The following is a 15,103-nucleotide window of genomic DNA, read 5'->3' as shown; positions in this document are numbered from 1 at the left end:
AATTGATTTTCTGTTGTCTAGCTATCACCATTGTTAACAGCTAACCCGAGAATGCAACTTTAAAAAAAAGGGTTTTGTGATTTACACATGAAAAAAGTGAAACTATCACTGTATTCTAACAGATGAAAGACTTAACAGACAATCAATTCTTCAATGTATAATTTCAGTTACATCACACTGCAAATTTTTGCTATAAATTCTGTGTTACGATCGAGCCCTCCACAATCACCTGATGAAGGAACGTCGCTCCGAAAGCTAGTGTGCTTCCAATTAAACCTGTTGGACTATAACCTGGTGTTGTGTGATTTTTAAGGATGTGGGTGGTTGGTTTAGGGTAGGCTGAGGGGTCAGGGGTACAGGATGTGGGCCCTTGGCAGATGTCCAACACAAAGAAGGGGCTGGTTGTCTGTTTTAAAATGTTGACGAAGATGAGGATTGCAGATGCTGGACAGCAGAGTCAAGAGTGTGGTGCTGGAAAAGCACAGCAGGTCTGAGGAGCAAGCGAATCAACATTTCAGGCAAAAGCCCTTCATTAGGAAAACCTTATGCCTGCTAAAGGACCTTAATACCAAAATTGTCCAGGCCACCTGGGGCAGGGTTTGAGTTGACACCACTCAGATTTCTTCCGTGGCCCTCTTCTGTCGAGTCAGCAAGGAAGATTCCAACAGCTCACTCACCAATTGGCTATGATGTTGTCAAATCCAACCACAAAGTTCCAACGCAAGGGCTACCACGAGGTCAGCTGCCAATGGAGTTGAGCAAGCATTGGCAAACCATCCTCATGACATAGATGAGGCCGAGGTCCTTATATTGGCTGTTGACTTGGAGAACCAGAGTTAGGGCTGAAAAGCCAGCCTGGATAAATTTATACCCCACTGTGCCTCAAGTATTAACTTGAAGCAGTATCATTTCTACAATCCCATTATGAATGAGAATAAATACTGTCTCTTGTGATTCAACAGCCAAGGTCAATGTTAGAGCTTTTTAAACAATTTCCACACTTTGTGGCACTTGTCCTGTTTTCTGAAATTAAGAGCAGCAGTAATATTCTTCCAGGCAAGGGAACATGAAAGGGAATTCATGTTCTATTGTTTTCTAAACCAGTACAATTTGAGAGTGATATAGTGTTACAAATGCCTTGTAGAAGGCACTTGAAAGATTTGAGCTGGAGTATTGTGTACAATTCTGGTCATCACTTTTTCGGAAAGATGTGAATGTATTGGAGAGCGTACAAAAGCAGTTTACAAGAATGGTTCCAGGGATGAGGAACTTAAGTTGTGTGAATAGATGACAAAATTGGGACTGTTCTCTTTGAAACTGACAGAAGTTTGTGAAATTGTGAGTGGGCTGCATAGAGTAGATAGAGAGAAACTGTTCATGCTCATAAAAGGAACATGAAGATGAGGGTAAATATTTAAAGTGATCTGTAAAATAAGCAAGGGTGAAGTGAGAAAAAACTTTTTGCACTCATTAGATGTTAGGTTATGGAATGCAGGGTCTGGAAGTCTGCTGAAGGCAGCTTCAACTGAGCCATTCAAAAAGGCATTCGATAATTACTAGGACGAGAAAAATGCGAAAAGGTATGGGGGAAAAGCAGGGGATTGGCGCTCGGTAATGATGCTCGTTTAATAGGCAAGTGCAGGCATGATGGGTTGAATGGCCTCCTTCAGTGCCCTAACACTTTGGTGATTCTGTAACTCAGTCAGCTGCTGAGTTTTGTGATGATTAATGGGATGGTACTTTGCAAATTAGTACCCGGCACTTCAGATCACATTCAGAAATTTGTAGAATTATACCATAAAATTACAAGCACGGAAAGAAGCTTTTTGACCAATTGCTATCACTATCAGCTGAAACCATCCACTCTACATATACCTTCTTGACCTTTGCATATATCCTTTTATATTTCATCATTATGCTGTGTTAGCCTTGGCTCAGCTGTAGTACGTTTGCCTCTGAATCAAAATGTTGTGCATTCAAATTTCACTTTATGAAGTGAATTTAACAATGAATTATGGTGGTTGTATTATTTTATAGACATCATTCTTTGACAGCAATACACTGATTCATTACTAGTCACTGATCTTTATTGAGTAAAACAACAAGTAACATTCATTATTGGATTGACAGTTGCAAGCACTTTAAACAATAAACAGTAGGCAGAGCTCCATGCATTTAACCTAATTCTGTTACCTTTCAAGATGAGTGCTAATTTGCCTTATTAATGTATGGGAGTACAGTTGCCCTGATCGATTGAGTAAAGATTGCATGACCTGCCCTGCTCTTGCACATAGCTAATTCTAAGCAGCTAAATGGAACAGATTTACATACTTATTACTTTATGTAAGCCAGCTATACGAGATGGGGTTAAGTGCTTAAGATTGTTTGATGTGAAGAAAAGTTAATGTATTCCCTGCTAAATGCAGTCTGCTACCACCAATACCAATCCTTTGGTTTTTTATTTACCATTCTTCTAGATGCTCTGTGCCAGATTTCCACAATCTGTTTTTCAATACATGTTTTTTGAAAAATACAGATTAAAATAATTATTAGGGATCAGGCTTGCCTGAAATACAAACGCAAGTATTGACCCAATGAACTAACCTTGACATTGATGTGCTACATACAGTTATAATTGAAGTAGTTAATTGCTGGTCCCCAGATACGCAATCGTTTTATCATGTTTGTGTATTTAAAATTGTTTCATGTGAGCAGGCAGTTCTTTTGAGTTCCAAACATAATTCATCAAAGAAATGTTTGTGAAAAGGAGACAATCTTGTTGAAAAGCTCTTCTACCTCAGATTGAATGCTTACTTGAGCAGAAGTGTATACAGTAATTTTAATCAGCCAGAGAGAGCACAATTTGTTGGATACTCAGCAAAATTATTAAAATTCTATGGATGGACTCAGCAATGGCAATTAACGACACTCCAGTACATCTGGAAACTGGGAGATTTTATTGACTTTGCATTGTGGATGGAGCAAGTGGTGATGAATGTACATCTAGTGAAGAAAGCATACTTTTGTGCTCTACAACTTCCATGCTAAGCAATATTTTATGTCATTGCTCCCTGTCCTTTGCACTGTATGAATTTTGTATGAATTACAAAATCAGGATCAAAGATACAAATCAATAGCAAATATCAAACACTATGTCCAAATTATGAAGATTGTCGCAAATACAAAGACACAAAAGCTAAAGTCTCCGAAGATGATTTACTAATCATTCATGCAGAGCAGGTTGTACATCTTTTTTTTGCAATTAGTGGCAAAGGTTATAAAAATGAACAATCCCTCCCTCCTGATGTTAGCTCCTGAATCATCAAAATGAAGATTCTAGTCCAGTACCAATCGCCAGTAAAATCAACAGTTACACTAGCTCCAGTATCTGCTAATATGACAGTGATGCAGTTGTAGAAATCTGTAAAGTGAGCCAGATCCTTACTAACCAGTAATCCAATATATCATTGCAAGTCTGTTTAGGAGCTTTATAAGTCTTTCACAAATCCCTGCACTTTGACCAGGACAGTACACAAGCGCATACATCTTATATGCTTTAATGCTTTGTGATTCATAGCTTTCTCAGTTATGTCCAGTTAATGCAAAAGAATTGAGTCCTTGGAAGCTCAGTCAAGGAAGTCTATGCTCATCACTTCAGCATCTAGTACTCAGAGATTAAATCAAAGCTGGTCTTCCAGTTCTAGACATGGGTCTACACCTTAAACAATTTCTTTTCTCAGGTCTGGTAGATCTACTTTGCATTTCCATCATTTTCTGAATGTCAATATCATGTGCTGTGCGGGAAAAGTGAAAGTAATTTCAATCACCTTCTGCTGCATTATTTCCAAGTGTGGACTAAAAGACGACCTTTGCTGGTGGCATGGTGGCTCAGTGATTAGCACTGCTGCCTCACAGCAACAGAGACCTGGGTTCGATTCCAGCCTTGGGTTTCCTCACATTGTCTGAAGATGTGCAGTTTAGATGGTATTGCCCATAGTGTCCAGGGCTGTACAGGCTAGGTGGGTTAGCCAGGGGAAATGAGGAGAAAGTGAGGTCTGCAGATGCTGGAGATCAGAGCTGAAAATGTGTTGCTGGAAAAGCGCAGCAGGTCAGGCAGCATCCAGGGAACAGGAGAATCGACGTTTCGGGCATAAGCCCTTCTTCAGGAGAAGCATAGCCAGGGGAAATGCAGGGTTATAAAGGTGGGTCTGGGTGGGATGCTATTTGGAGGGTTGGTGCAGACTTGATAGGCGAAATGTCTTCTTTCAGCCCTGTAAGGGCTTTATGAGCACAAACATCCAGAGCTGCTGTCAACAGCTGATTTTCTGAAGGCGAGAAAATGCATAGCTTTTCATACCATAGATCTACAAGTTCAAGAACAGAAAATGAGGAGAAGGTGGGTTGAGAACCTGGAGACAAGCAATCCGCATCACCTTGAATAGCAAGAAAGAAAAGTACCCCATGACAAAGCTGGATTTACTGGTGCTGACTGGAACTGGTTCCAGCTCTACTAAAGTGAAAGGAGTTTATTGTTCGGCGAGTCTCTGGTAAATGCTTAATATTGTTTTTATTCTTAAGATTTAATCTAAAATATAAATGAATGACAAGAGTCTTGAGGCACAATGGGAGTTTTCCTACCACTGAGCTAAAAGGTCAAAGTCCAATTCCCACTTGCTGCAGAGGTGTGTCATAACATGTCTGAACAGATTAAAACTAACTGGGTTATAAGCTCGTTAGCTAGGTAAAGTAAAAAAAGAAGAAAAATGCAAATCTAATTAATTAAACTCATTAAAGGTTGGTACGACAGATGACATGTCAGGACTGCAGCATGACGGAGTTCTTGGATGTCCTTGTGATCCAGGGCAGTAAGCGTTTGAAGTTCAAGAAGATTCAGTTCAGGGTTTATGAGACATTGCAATGCATCAGAGAGGAAGTAAGTTACTTGGGTTCTTTGTCCTAGGTGGCAGTCACACTATTTATAATAGGATCTTTTGATTTGGAAAGAGTTTAGGAGCAAAGCTTGTGTGACTGTGAGTAAGGCAGGTAAAAGGTTGCAAGAAGGCAGGAGTTCAAAAGTGTTACTTCTGAATTGTCCAATATGTTTGAGGTTTACTCAACTTTTTTAAAGTCAGGGCTACTGGGGATTAAGCAGACTGACCATCGTACTGCAGTACATAAAGCCATTTGAGTGAGGGAAGCAATAAGGTGTGTAGTGCTAAAAGATGGTATGAGGGGTATTGTACTGTTTTCTGCGGCAAGGAACAAGAATTCAGACAGATGTGTAGCCACCCTGGTACCAAGTTTCCGGACATCTGTCAGGGTCAAGGAGACCTTGCAGTGGGATGTGGAGGATCCAGTTGTGATCCATGTAGGTACCAGTGACATAGGTAGAACTAGGAGAGAGGCTCTGCATAGGGAGTATGAGGAGCATTGTACTAAATTGAAAGGCCGAACCTCACAGATTATAATCTCTCTATTATTACTTGAGATACATTGTAAATTGGCACAGGGCACATAAAATTAAAGAGATGGATCTGTGGCTCTCGGACTGGTGTGGGAGAAGTGAGTACCAGTTCGTATGCCACTGGCACCAGTACTGGGGAAAGTGGGAGCTGTTCTTTAATGACAGTCTAGACCTGATCCATACTTGTTCTAAAGGGACACCAATAATCATGGGCGACTTTAATCCATAGATAAACTGGAAAAATCAGATTGACAGTAATAGTCTGGAAGAGAAGTTAGTAGAATGCTTTTGAGAGAGTTTCTTAGAACAGCACATTCTGGAGTTGATTGTATTAGATGTAGCATTGTGAATTGTATCAGATTTAATTAATTTCCTCAGAATGAAGACACTTCTAGGTACCAACAATAATATGACTGAACTTTAGACCCTGTTTGAGGGAAAGGGGGAAACATTAGGTCCAAATAAGGACAACTATGTGGATATGAAAGCTGAGCTAGCATACTCGGCGAGGAGATAGATCAATAGAGACGCAGTAGCAAACATCTGAGAGGATATTTCAGAATAAGTTTATTCCCAATTGAAAGGAAAGCTCTCAAAGTAGGTTAAGTAATGGGCAAAATGTTGGCAAATTGAGTGTACTGTGGGAAAATATGAAGTTGTTCATTTTCAAAGGGAGAACTAAAGAACAGAATATTATTTAAATGGAGAAAACCTTCAGAAAGTTGCAAAACATTACAACTTTGGGATACTTGCGCACGAAACACAGAAAGTTAGCACATGGGGCAGCACATTATCAGAAAGGGTAATGGAATGTTGGCCCTTATTTCAAGGGGGTTGGTGTAAAAGAGTATACTGCAACTGTAAAAGGTGCTGGTGAGACCTCATCCGGAGTACTGTGAGCAGTTTTTGTCCCCTTGTTTAAGCAAAGTTACCAATTCACTGGAGGCACTTCAAAGAAGGTTCACTAGGATGATCCCTGGAATGGAGAGATTATCATATGGGCAAAGGCTATTGGGATTCTACTCATTGGAGTTTAGAAGAATAAGTCGTGATCACATTGAAACATTTAGGATTCCTAAGGAGTTTGACAGGCTGAAAGGATGTTTCCCTTCATGGGAGAGTCCAGGAACAGAAGACTCAGAAAACAGAGACACCAATTTAAGGCATCAAATATTTTTGTGGAAAATAAACCTCGGGGTTTAGCATTGGATCGATTGACTGGCTGACAGAGAAAAAAAACACTACCCGTTCAGAAAAGATTTAAAAGGATGTTACCAAGGTTGGAGGGCTGTTTTCCCTGGATTGTTGAAGGCTGAGGAGTGATCTTATAGAGGTTTATAAAATCATGAAGAGCATGGTCTTTTCCCTGAGGTGGGAGAGTTCAGAACTAGAGGGCATAGGTTTTGGATAGAGGGGAAAAATTGTGGTGGAGGCTCGTACAATTACAACATTTAAAAGGGGCAAGACATAAAAGGGATTTGAGGGGTAACTTTTTCACACAGGGTGGTGTGTGTATGGAATCAGCTGCCATTGGAAGTGGTGGTGGCTGGTACAATTGCAGCATTTAAAAGGCACCTGGATGAGTATATGAATAGGAAGGGTTTGGAAGGACATGGGTTAAGTGCTGGCAAATGGGACTAGATTGGTTTGGGATATCTGGTCGGCATGGACGAGTTGGACCAAAGGGTCTGTATCTGGGTTGTATATCTCTATGACTGTATTAATGGATCTTTGTCTGATTGGCCAGATATTATGAGTGGAGATCTGCAGAGGTCTGTGTTGGAGCCTCAAGCTTTTACAATTTATATTAATTGCTTAGATAAGGGGAGTAGAGGCACTGTAACTAAGTTCCCAGGCCACATCAAGGTAGGTAGGAAATGATGTTGTAAAGAAGACATCAGGAGATTGCAAACAGCTAGATTGGGCGAACAGGCAAAAATGTGGCAGGAATATAAAGCTGGAAAATAGGAAGCTGTTCACTTTAACAAGCAAAGTGAAAATGCAGAGGATAGCTTAAATGGAGAATGACTATGGACATCTGAGGGACAGGGGGATTGAGGGTGTTCTTGTGTGTGAACCCAAAAATGTTTGCCTGCAGGTATATCATATAATCACAAAGGCGAATGGATGTTCTACTTTTCTACAAGAGGAATAAACATAAAAGAAATAATGTTATTCTTTAGTTATCCAGGTTATTAGTAAGACCAGATCATGAATATTACGTGCAATTTTGGTCTCCTTATTTACTGAAGAATGTAAATACAGTGGAGGTGGTTCAGGTAAAGTTCACTGGATTGATACCTAATGAGCAGGTTGTGTTATGAGGATGGACTAGGAAGGTTGGACCTGTTTCCACTGAGGTTTAAAAAACTGAGGGGTGACTTGATTTGAGTGCATAAGATCCTGAATGGGCTTGGCAAGGTGGACATGGAAAGGATGTTTCCTCTTGTGGGTCAGTCCAGAACTAGGGGACACTTATAAAATTAGTGGTCACTCTCTCGGGAGAGATGGGGAGTTTTTTTTTCTGAGGGTTGCATGACTTTGGAACTCTGCCTCAGAAGATGGTAGAAGTGGAGTCACTAAATATTTAATGATTGAGGAGAATAGATTCTTCATCAGTAACAGAATCAAAGACAATCAGGGGTAGACTGGAATATGGGATCTGAAATAATCAAATCAACCGTGATCCTATCAAATGGCAGAGGGCTAAACCTTTTACTTCTGCTCCTACTTTGTATGTTTATATGAATGCTATTTTGGACTATTTGTAAGAAATATTTAAAGAAAAGATTTTGTATTTTGTAATTGCTTACTTTGTATGAAGAAATTAAGGTGGATCAAAGCCAAGGTGCAAGCCTGGCCAATTATTCCAACCTCCATTTAATATCCTCCATAATTTCTCAATTTGCAGGCTGCTCCATACCTTTAAGTCATTTAATATGTCCCTGGAATACACTCTCCATGTTGCTTGCAAAACATTCCCTGCCCCCACCTCGCCTCCTCTCCCCCCTACACCCCCTACCCGTGCTCATGGCAAGTGAGTGAATATCTTGATCTAAACAAACGATACCTATTCCTCAATGGGGGATTGTTGTACCTCACTGTATTCCTGCTATTTGTTCTATTATGCCATGATATGTGTACTGCTCATTGCCAGGTCTCAGATCACCTACTCTAATAATTACCTCAGACTTTCATCACTTGTGAACACAATACTGTGTGCTATGTCATTCACAGCTGGATTCAATTCGGAGAAATAATGTGAAGTTATATGGTGACTTCACCTCCTCAGTGTTCCAAAACATTTTACACTCATTCATTACTTTTGAGGTGTAGCTTTTGTTTTGTCTGTATGCATTGCAGCCACTTTGCTTTTGTTAGGTCCACTTTGCAATGTGATGAACAAGCTGTTTTTGTGAGAACTGATTAAGAAGTACTTATTGGCTTGGACACTGGGCGATCTCCTCCACATTATTTGAAGATATGGAAGTTGCTTTACTGTATGCATCTAGGTAAACACTACTACCAACATATCTGGACACTTGTTCTCAGTATCTCTTGGCTGTGGGAGTCTGCATGGGGTGGCAAGATTGCTCAGTGGTTAGCACTGCTGCATCACAGCGCCAAGGACCCAGGTTCGATTCCCGCCTCAGGCAACTGTCTGTGTGGAGTTTGCACATTCTCCCCGTGTCTGCGTGGGTTTCCTCCCACAGTCCAAAATGTGCAGGTTAGGTGACTTGGCCATGCTAAATTGCCCGTAGTGTAATGTAGGGGAATGGATCTGGGTGGGTTGCCCTTCGGTGGGTCGGTGTGGACTTGTTGGGCTGAAGGGCCTGTTTCCACACTGTAAGTAATCTAATTAGTCAGAGGGAAATGGGTCTGGGTGGGTTACTCTTCAGAGGGTCGGTATGGACTTGTTGGGCTGAAGGGCCTGTTTCCACATTGGAGGGAATCTAATTATGTATACTGTCCATGAAGCTTTTGGCTTTTTACCTCAAAGTAAAGTTCTTCCAATCCTGACGTACTTAATATTTGTTTACAACTTGCGTTACACGTTATGAAATTCAATGCACTGATGTAATCTAAGACCTGTCTTTTTACATGCTTCTTCAAGTAAGATGCTTACTCCTAATTTTTCTTTCAGTTATCAATATCATATTATTTGAATATATCTTTATAGTACAAAATCTTATACATTCAGTTAGGTGGGCAGACAATATATTACTGTCACTCCAAACTGGTATCTCCAATGGTGCAGCACTCCTTCAGTAAAACTCAGTCCTGAAAATGGGCTTGAACCCAATATTTTAAGATCTTCTGACATATGTGCAACCAATTAAACAAAACCTAAATTTACAGATCACTAATATGTTCCCAAAATTTCTGAATTTAGTGCATAAGTAATGCCTGATAACAATAACTCACCAGTAGTTACTGAAAACAATTCGTATTCAGTAATCACAAGTTTTCTTAGGTAATAAATGGCTGCAGTTTTTCCATTCATAATATTTCTTCATAAATCTTATTTCATAGTGTGCTGCTCATATTAATTTATACTGTATGAAGCAGGTCAAATGAGCAAACACTGTTTAAAAAAAAAGTGAAAGATTAAGTATTAATATGTAAACTCACTGAATTGCCATGAATTTTCAAAGCTTGGAGTGCTTCTTGGCAAATGAAGTGAATTTGTACATTTTGGGCTTTTATTGCCTTGGAGGTAGTTTCTTCCCAATCGTCATTTGATACTTAATGTGTCATAATTAAGATTTAATTGAAAAAAGGTTTCCAGTGGGTTGCCTTTCAACATAGAAGGCCCGAATTCAATGAAGTCATAATGCTATAATGACAGTGGTCATGAGCTAAACTAATGATTTCAGCCCTTTAGAAGTAAAACATTTCTTAAAAAAGAATGCAATGAGCTACAAACAATGGAATGAAGATAATCTTGACAATAATCCTTTGGTCAATGGCCAGTTGTCCTTTGCTATCAAAAGCAGACTGTTCTAAGTAGCAATTGGAATCCCAGCAGGCTCGCAGATTTACAATGATACGGGTTTGTTGTTTGTACTTGCTTACTTAACCTTCAGTGACCATTATTTCTGGTACAGAATGAAAGATAAATGTTTTAAGGGGAGGTATGAACAAATCTCTAGTTAAGCAATAAGGCTGCTCACAGGCCTGTTTGTGAAGTGGGGTCTGTTTATACCAGGTTAGGAACATCTATTACTGAGGGCAGTCTCCATTTAGCTACTTATTTAGATGGAGATCATTGAGGTAATGAAAACTTCAAAAAATGAAAAACTCATCCTACTTTTGCATCCATCTTCTCAGCTCTGGGAATATAAACATAACTGAAGATGAATCCCTTTTGAAGCACATTTGGTACAGTTCAACTTTCAGATAGTTGAGCTCTCCTTTCATTCTTACAAACCAAAATCTTTTCCAAGACCGGTAAACAATCAACATCTCAGGGTGAATATTATGTGTAATATAACTGTTCTACTTCTAAAAGTAAATGTTCCACTTCTAAATATGTTATTTTTCAGCCAAGACTCCAGTTGTGTGAAGAAGAGTTATGCATTTGTTTATGATTCTTCAATTTTGTTTTAATGCAATCTCATTTAAAAAAAAATTGGAATAGAAATCTCCTCTGTGCCATGATTTTTGGATATAAAGCTAAAATGATTCCTGCTCTTTCTGGTTTCATCTAGTATACTAAGGGCCAAATTGCAAGTTTAGCAATGATGAATGTTAATACGAGCAAATTGACTCCTGCTTATTATATTGTATGAGCACTCAATACTATAGATTTCCTAGCACTATTCTCTTTCAGGTGAAGGATCTTGGTCAAATGTGATAGGCAGAAAACCAATTGGTTATTGAATGAGAAAAGGCTTTTCCCTTAAACATGATGTTGTTTATTACATGATAGCAATAATGTACAAGGTATATTGATGCCATTGACATTATTATAAAGATTGTGAGAAAGACCAAGAGAATGATCTCATTCCTTCAAGATTCTAGTGTGTTCTCCCACCTGATCTATATGACATCATTAGTGTGGGTGTTGCACTCCTAAATGTTAACTTTTTTGATGCCTTTCAGCCTTATATGATAAATAGATTTAAGTGAACATGTTATAGAGAAAAGGACTTTTTTTTAAAAAATGTACATAAGATACAGAGTAGTATGTTGGACTCAGTTAGTTCAGTGTGTTTGATAGCTAGGCAGTGTTACAGAATGGCAATTACAGTGCATGTTCCATCTCCGTCCTTGTTGAGCTAGCTCAAGATCTCCCTCCTTGCCTTGCCCTATGCTTGATGTAGAGTGATGCCTCACAAGGTATCTAACACTTGACTCTTCCAAATAGAAAGAGATCCCTTGTGGATAATCCCTAATTACCAATTAAAAGGCAATGCTTAAAGTAGCTCCTACCTATTCAGGAAAATAATCTAATCCAAACAAGACTCAGGAGTAGAGCTTTTCTGTTGGAGCCAGTGAATTCCGAGTAAAATCCAAACAACTCCAGTGAAATGAAAACAACACTGTGCAAACCAGTCCACAGGCTCTTCTCCATCCACACTCAATTGGAGATTCCCCTGCTGGAAGTTTCTAATGTTTTCAACAATAAACGGTTGGAAGAAGTGAATTTTCATAGAAATACTTTATCTGACATATTTTCCATCTTGGGGAAATGTCACTGGACAAGTAGTTCAGAAACTCAGCCTTCTGTTGTGGGGTCACAGGCTCAAATTCCCCTGTAACAGAGGGTGAAATTTTAATTTAAAAAGTAACTGGACATAGCCTAATGGCTACCAGATGACCACTGTTGTTTGTTGTTAAAAACCCTTCCCGTTCACTCTTGACCCCAGTCCACAGCAATGCGCTTCACTCTTATCTTCCCACTGGGCAATTAGGAATGGGCAATAAATGCTGGCACAGGCAGCAATATTCACATTCCACAAACAAATTCAAAAAGAATTGTGCTGTGGCAACTGTTTGAGCATGAGTTATTCAGACCTTCGTCAAGATTCAGACCTGAATTTACATTACCTTTAAGCAAGAATTATGATCAGACCATACATGATGGGGTGGCTAGACAGCAGCATGTTTGTACTGTACAGGTTCTAAACTCATAGAGTACTAGCTCATGAAAGCTGAGGCCAGCACACCACATCATGGGCTCATTTATATATTCCTTAAACCCTATCTCTGCAGCATTCACCCCACTTTCAGTTTTGCGAAGTACAGCAAGGAACCCTTTCAAATTTAAAGGCTTGAAAATTCCATGAAATAAATCACAAGGCCTACTTAAAATATACTTTTTGGGTCTTCTTTCAAGTTAAACCACAACTCTGAGACCAATAGTCAATTTCTCTGAGAAGACCAAAGATCCTTCTGAAATTATGATAACTGGTTTCTGGCTGTTTAATCACTGATGGGTAAGAGCAATATCATGTATCAAGGTCTGTCACACTGCACCTCTGTGGTTGATCCAGGTCACTGTATTGACTTGCTTTTGGATTGGCATCTTCATATCATTGTTTTAAATGTTAACAGGGTCACTTTAAAATCTGTAGAAGAGAGAACATTTCAAGGGTCAAATATTTATAAGTAATTAGAAAAGGTATCCATTATGGTTGCATGAAATAAAGAAAATTAAATCAGGAAACTTTTGTTAACACCAAATGTATTATTTGCATCCCAGAAAGCCAACTGGAGATAATGTAGAAGTTATTCAGCTGGGAGTGCATATGTTCTCAGGAAACCTCTGTTTTGGTAAAATGAAAGCAATCCTTCATCCACTTTCTTTTGATCCTAATGGAGCAACTACAGATGAAATGAGAGTTCTTCAGCTTTGCTATTTTACTCAACAACCTGAGTACTGTCAACAATGCCCTTGTACTTTCCTCGGATGAAGCTGTTCTTAAAATAGGAAATGGTTTCGAGCTATCAATATCCACTTGGTGGATATGATGCCAAACTGACCTCTTTGTGTGATCCTGTCTGCATTTCTTTCCATGACTGTGCATTCCTTTGTCAATCTTCATGTTCAGAAGTGGAGTTTTTTTGCTTGGAGCTGTCATAGTTTAATCAGCCTTTTTAGTTTGTAAGAAAATATATTAATGCATTTCTTTTGGGAGCTGAGTTTCTGAATATAAGTGCTATTTTCTAAACTGATGCAGAGTCCAACTAAATGCAAATATCAACATGTGTATTGTGACACTCATTTAAATATAGAACTTGTAGATTGGATGATGTGTTTGTTTAGTTTTAATACGATAAAAAAAGAAAAAACTGGCATGTGTTTAATATCTTTCATGACTTCAGAATATCCCAAAAGGCTTGACTCACAATGGAATACTTGTAAATTTAGTTGCTGTTTTAATGTAGAAGGTCGCAGTACACCTGCAAACAGTAATATGATAATCTTTTTCTGTTTTTAGCAATGTTGGTTAAGGATACAGGGAAACTTCACACTGCTTCTATAAAATAATGCCATTCGACCTTTTGCATAAACCACAAATGAAGATGGAAGCTTGATCCTTTGTGTTTACTGTAATATGCTCCTCATCGTAAGCACAATCAGAAGTAAGTCCATTAGGCTTGCTTCTAGTCATATGACCTTTGGTTGATCTGCCTCAGGCTATCCCTCTTCATAACTCTGTCATACTCTCTTACATTCAGAAGGTAATCCTGAGCATTAATAGTTTCTGTTTTGGTGAAATCGCTATTGATCTATTAATAGATGAGATAAAGCATGTTGCTCAAAATTTCTGATTCATCTGGGGCTGACCTTGACCCTACTGCCCCCAAAAAATTAGTTGAAATAGAAAATAATTGTCTATTTAGGTGTGCAGGAATTTGCTCAGTTTATATTGGCATAGATTGTTAGTAATTATGTGGAACAGATATAAAGTAAGTAAGATCTAGCAGTCACTGTGTTGATTCGACCCTATACCTTTGTGTATAAAGTCAGTGTATATCCAGAGTTCCAATATGTTTGCAAATTTCAATCATGAACCAGCCCTTAAGAGGCATATAATCAATCTGGGAAACAAATTGTTTCTTTTTAGCAATTTTCTTTCCCATTCAAGCCAACCCAAAAGAAACTCACACTCTACCCAAGTTATGAAGACAGGTTTGAACTTGGGTCTTGAGTATCTGAAAATCTTTTCACCTTTCTTTAGAGCAAAGAATAAATACAGCGGGTAGAGTGTAAACTAATTTCATTTTCAATTTACCTGTGTTCATATGTCTGATGAGCTCAGTCACAAAATCACTAGTGTATCATTTTAAAAACAGAGATTTTCCACAGGGACAGGCAACAAACAAATTAATCTGATCGTCTTTATTGATTAAACAATTTCAAGTAGACATTCAATTTGTATTCCATTCATATGACCATCTGATTCTGTTGCCAAGTTTCCAACGGTTGTGTTTATGAATTGTATATAGCCCACTCAAATACTGTATAAAGCATCTTTATCTGGTGAGAATAAGGCAGTGCAGCACTCTGTTGTATGATGTAAGTAAGTATGTTCCACCGAGAACTGATGTGTGTTAGCTTCGAACCCTAACTGGATCAAGCCTATAGTTCCAGCGGACATACGTAATTTCTATAAGATAAGTTCATAT

At 38.8% G+C, this 15,103-nt stretch overlaps 1 long non-coding RNA gene across 2 annotated transcripts in view; it reads right to left on the bottom strand.

The window, feature by feature from the left end:
* LOC122563829 overlaps positions 1–10,131 on the bottom strand; it is a 15,276-nt gene extending 5,145 nt beyond the window's left edge. Inside the window, exon 1 of one of the 2 annotated variants that reach the window (XR_006315751.1) lies at positions 10,097–10,131. This is a non-coding gene — a long non-coding RNA (uncharacterized LOC122563829). Of the gene's footprint in view, positions 1–9,889; positions 10,035–10,096 lie in introns of those variants that run through there. The other variant, XR_006315750.1, reaches the window with a different exon arrangement.
* Between the last annotated feature and the right edge of the window lie 4,972 nt (positions 10,132–15,103).

This window comes from Chiloscyllium plagiosum, chromosome 28 (assembly GCF_004010195.1).
Source record: "Chiloscyllium plagiosum isolate BGI_BamShark_2017 chromosome 28, ASM401019v2, whole genome shotgun sequence".
Lineage (NCBI taxonomy): Eukaryota > Metazoa > Chordata > Chondrichthyes > Orectolobiformes > Hemiscylliidae > Chiloscyllium > Chiloscyllium plagiosum.
Note: the sequence above shows the minus strand (reverse complement) of the source record. Positions and strands in the feature narration are given on the sequence as shown.